Genomic DNA, 6,047 nt, shown 5'->3' on the forward strand with positions numbered 1-6,047 from the left:
CGCCCAGTCCCCTCAGCCCTGCTGGGGTGCCTGCCTCTGGAGTCCCCCAGTCCCCTCAGGCCCCCCCCCCTCCCCCCCAGCTACCCAGGGCCAGCCCGAGGTTCAGGTAACTAGGCCGGCTGAGGCTTGCGCTGCCAGCAGTGGCAGCAGCAGAGGTGTGATGGGGCGTCACCTTCCCCTGATTGCCAGGTCGCCTCCCAGACTGTGAGAGGGGGCAGTCTGGGCTGAGTGACCCCCCCTTCAGTGCATGAATTTTCATGCACCAGGTCTCTAAAAATATTTCAGATGATTTAGTTTAATCAACCATAAGAAAAGCCAAATCATAAATTTTAAAAAAGAAATAGTAGAGACCTAGATAAAAAACAACAACAATAGAATAAAACTAAATTTTAAAAATTAGTTTTAAGATGTTAATTTTCTTTAAAGAATATTATTTTGGCTTTTAATTTTAATAGACTTTCTTTAAAAAGTTTTAAAGGAAATTAACTGAATGATCTTATGTAAGTTAATTTTTCTGCTCTTTAATATGTACAAATTTATTTCTTTTTTTGAGGAAAATAGATTTAATTTTTATCTAATTTAAATCTAATTGCTTTTAATTGTTTAAAAAATAAATAAAACTGTCAGCTTTTATTAAAGGAAAAAATAAAAAGTAAAGCCAAATCATATGACAACAATAGGGAATGCCGTATGTAACAACAAGGTATGAAGTAAAAACAACAATTTCCAGTGTGCTCACTTTGTAGATTAATGACTAAAAAATAGCAAAATTTTTCAATATTGCTTTATTTAGCTTATTCTGTTTACCATGCTAGGTGTAAAGTGCATTGGATTCTGTTCTCAATGAGTGTTTTGATTATATATGGTGCAAGACGTAAAGTAGTATGCTTTTTGAAAGGAATATTAATGAAATAGTATGGAAAACTGAAAAATTTAAGTAAAGTCTTATGGTGAGTAAGGAAGACTTCAAAGAGAAGATGTTTGAATTTCTTCAGAATGGTTCAGGAAGCACACTAACATGTAGAAACCTAATCTAAGACCAATGTGAAAACTGGGAAATCAGAAAATAAACCAAGGTATATGTAGGTACCAGATAATAGATATCATTGTATTTATGTAGCATGGATGTAAATACATATTTTAATTAAAAGATATCCAAATTATAAATTAAGTCATAGTCAGAAGACACATCCTATATAATAAAAGGGTAATATGCAAATTGACCCTAATGGTAGAATGACCGCTGGACCAGTCACTATGAGGCACACTGACCACCTTTTGTTCTCTTTTCCCAGCCAGCAGGCTCTGATCACCCAATGGCAAATGGAGAACCCTGGGTGGGTGGCTGTGGGGGGCATGGGGGGGATGGGGGGAGGTGGGGGGGGGGGGAAGCGGCTGCAGGCAGCTGGGGAAAATGGCCCTGATCTCAAGCCAGGCCTAGGGACTATACCTGCATACAAATTTCGTGTGCTGGGCCTCTAGTTTTTTATAAATACAAATTTTGCCTGGACCAAAAAATATATTAAAGAGAATATAAAATATAACTTTGAACATTTAGGTAGGGCCCATATTGTGGGAAGACTTGATCTTCTAAATTTCCTAGGGGATTAGACCTCATTCAAGAAGAGATCAATCAACAGGCTTTTGAGCTGAGAAGTGCTATGATCAGAACTGTGCTTTAAAAAACTGAGGCCAAACAGTTGTGTAGGATATAATGTAAAATGATTACAGGATAGACTAATGTCATACATCTATGTTGCCTTTACACTCCTAGTCTAATGTTTTTTCTTATCTTAATTGGTTCAAACTCCATTAGAATACAAGTTGGCAGTTCATAATTAAACTGCTGGGTCTTTTCTTAATTACTTATTTGATTAAAGAAAACTAATGAAATCTAGAGCTATAGTAAATCACATGCAAGAGATCAAAGAAGTTCCAAGAGATTTTCCCTCCCCACACCACTCTGGCCATTGAACACAAAACTCTATACTAACAGCTTCCAGTTCTTTAAGAACATTATATGGCAGGAGAAGAAATAGCAAAGAATATGAGCCCCCATAATCATAGCAGACACATTTCAAGTCCATTCCAGTAACCTGGGATACTTTTGTCCAGTTCCAGCTGGCCAGAAGACCATTCTTGCTGTCAAGATGATAAATGAACCTGGATGTCCCACATATTTATCATATCTAGACTCAGACATTATAATGTGCTTTATCTGAACATTAACACAGCAGGCAAATAAACTGTAGTAAGCATAAAATACATGGCTCACCCACTGGTAGGTGCAAATCCCTCAAAATATAAAGGCACCCATCCACCATCACCGTGACCATCTCATATAAGAGTCTGATATATTCAAAGGGTCCAGATGATTCTTTAGAGAGTGAGCTGTGCCCCCAAGTTCATAATCTTTCCTCTTATAATGAGTCAGGTTTTTACCAAGAGCAGAATCATCTGCCCCAACTCCATTCTAAATTAGACGGTGATGAAAAGGAATGATGATAATATTGGAAAAGAAAACAAGCAATTTTAACCTTAAAGAAATTGATACTTGGCAAGTTAAATGAAGTTAAATAAATATCTGACAGTACTTTACCCATTCTTTTATAGAATTCTCAGTCTCCATTATTTCTATTTTATTATTTGCACCATTTAAAAGACTTCTTTTAGAACTGAGCAGTATTTCTTCTTCATTATAAATCAATCAAATTTAGGAGTCAAATGTATCTGTGAATAGCACCATTTGCCAACCTGTATTTCAAAAAAGTTTTTTGGGGGGGCAGGGGCGGGCGGGGGGTGTGGGGTGGTGAATTTATACTGAACTGCACAGATTAGAAATCAGGATTCACCAAAGTCTTCAATGGGTATATGCCTAACTTTTAAGACTATACTCTAACTTTTGAAAAAACTCATTCTCTGGCTGATAAGAGACCAGGTTATCATACTTCTCATGTTTTTATGGTGCTTGTCCATTATTTAGCAAGCTGGGTGGGAGTGACGATATATGGAGGCTATGGCTAAAAGACATATCTGATCTTGTATAAAACACAGCCCATCCCCACATTGCAAATTACCTGAGAGATATGAGGAAATGTTTCTATTTTATATATTTATATTTATTTTATCATGCAATTCTAGATAAGTATGAGTATGAATTAATATCTAGTGAAATTTGAGTATGGAATCAATCTTGAGTGAGATTATTTTTCTTAATAATGAAAATAATCCAGTGTTTCATTAAGTATTATATTAACAAACATGTTATTATACATATATCTCTTAGTATACAGTAAATATTTTTAAATATGAGTTAGGACTTTGTGGAATATCTTTATATGAAAATACCCTCCAGTTATTGATTTTGATAAAATATTTATGCCCTTTAGACCATTTCATAGTACAAGTATTTTCCATTAGAATGTATAAATTATTCATATTTTAATTATACTACAAAACACAGACAAATAAAAAAGGCTTTCACAAATGTCTCACTGAATGTTAACCACAGAGTAAGAATATATTTCCTGACTTAAAATAAAATATTCGTATGATTTGCCATATATTTCTTAAATGGGAAATACCTGGTGCATTTACTAGTATAAGTAGCCTATTCAATGTTCAGAATATTTGATTGAAGTTATGTAAAGTTTGTGAAGTGTTATTCCTCATTATCCCACAATAGTTTTTGGCAAAAATTAATTTTACTCCAATACTGGCCTTGTTGGAGAGACGTGATTATCCCACCACAAGCAACTAGCACTGAATGTCATAAGTTAAACAGCTCCCCCGCTACCCCCCAGACATTGGAGAGCAAGGTGTTCAGGATTGTAATCACTGAGAAGTGGGAAATTAAATAGGATCAATTTATTATCTTATTATTACCTTGGTGTTCTGCCTGAAGGCAGTGACTTTAACACACACACATATACTTACTGTATTTATATTTATTTATCTATTCATTTTACAATGGAAATATTTTTAAAATTTATATTGTTTCATTTAATTTATAGAAAAACTATTTGTCAAATACTATCTTATACAAAACCCTGGTATCTAAAAGAACATTTTAAAAACTGCTTTGATTGGATAGGGAAAGGAGACTGTTTCTGTTTTCACCCTCAACACATTCTCTGTGGTGGCTGGAAACAGAACTCTAGTACACACAGCTGGAAAATCAGAAGAGTGTACATTTGTCCCAATATATTCAGCCAGGTTATAAAGTCTTGGTAACATGCATTGTTTATATATTCTTTCTATAGGACATTCCAAATTGTAAAATTTGATTATGAAGTATCAAATTGAAACACATCCATGCATGTGATAGGATCTAGGCCAGGGGTGGGCAACCCCTGGCACGCGTGCCAAACATGGCATGCCAGTAACTTTTGCTGGCACGCGAAACCCTCTCTTATAATCTTCCATTTACATTTTTTTCTTAATATCGACTTTTTTATTTTTCAGATAAATTCAGTGTAGGTACATCTTAGATAAATAAATAATTTTACATAACAAGTTATCTTAAAGACCATAGACATGGATTGATGAGAGAGGGGAAGAGCAATTTCTATGCCTCTGCCTTAACTCTCCCTGCCTTCCTAGATCCGACCAGTGTTTTGGTTTCATCCACATACGCTGTGAATCTTTGTTCTCAGTGATGTATTTTGTTAAGTGTCGTAATAGGTGTAGCCTGATGGATGAAAATAGTAGCTCATGCATATCTCTGAAGGTCACAAAATATAAGCCTGATGTAAAATCTCTGTCATCAGTGATGCAGCAGCAAAAGTCCCACTGATAATATCAAACAGAGTCATAAAGTTTTCTGTCGGACTATCAGTGTACATGTATACATTAAAAAATAAATGTATTTTTCATCATCATATACTGTGTTTTTGTCCCTCGAATGAATTTTATTATTTCTTCAAGGTTCTTCACATAGGTACACCTTAAGAGATATCAAGTAGGTGTAACATGTTCTCAAAAAATTAGGGTTGGCACACAGAAGAATTTTGAGTCAGAGATTTTGCTGGTTTTGGCACGCACTCACAAAAAGGTTGCCCACCCCTGCTCTAGCCTCTTCCATGTTACCATGGAGATGTGAGTCTTCGCATTTTACTGACGTTGGTCAATCTGTTTGAACAAAGTTAGCCCAATTGTTGGAGCAGTATGACTTATCTTTTGACTATATGTGCTTTGCATTGAATGTGGTTATTACTGTTAAACTAGGTTTACCATTTTGGGGGGAAGGGTAGTTTCTGCACCTAATTTGTGTTGTCCTGCAAATACATTGTTTATGTTTAGTCTGAATTATCAAAATGAATTATGATTACTTGAGCATTCAGTTTAAAGAGATGATTAATGTAGAATCTATTTAAGATGATGGATTAGGGTGCTCCATAATGATTGTCTTTCATCACCATGATTTATCATGTCTCTCTGCTAATATAGCCAACCTTCTAAAATGTATAACTTTGGGAAAAAATTGTATGGTTTTTATCATTTTAAAATGAGAAAAGCATCATTTTAAAATTAAGTACACAGTTTAGGCTGTGATAAACAACAATGGCCTGCCTTGAATAGAATTGTCATTCATTGATTTGGTCAATTGTTTGCCTTTTAATATTCTTACTTATCTTGAGATTTCAGTAAGAAATGGAAGTCTATGATTAATTTTATTGTACATACTAGAGGCCCAGTGTACAAAATTCTTGCACGGGTGTGGTCCCTAGGCCTGGCCGGTGATCAAAGCATGAGTGTCTGGCGTGGAAGGGCAGGTCCCAGGTGACCTCTGGGCCCTGGGCAGTACCTGGGCCCCCGGCCCTCGGCCCCCGGGTCCCCCCTCTGCCTGAGTCACAGTACCCAAGTCCCCATGCAGAGATGTGATGAGCACGCAGCAATGGCCTCTGGGTCGCCTAGGAATGCCACATGGAAGCCGGGCGGGCAGCAGTCTCTCCCGGCAGGCTTTGCAGACTGGCTCCTGTGGTCCTGGTGGCTGTGGCCCAGCTCACCAAGAAGAGGCCATGTGGGTGCAAGGCTTGCGGGCACCT

The sequence above is a fragment of the Myotis myotis genome, unplaced genomic scaffold, assembly GCF_014108235.1.
Source record: "Myotis myotis isolate mMyoMyo1 unplaced genomic scaffold, mMyoMyo1.p scaffold_m19_p_9, whole genome shotgun sequence".
Classification (NCBI taxonomy): Eukaryota; Metazoa; Chordata; class Mammalia; order Chiroptera; family Vespertilionidae; genus Myotis; species Myotis myotis.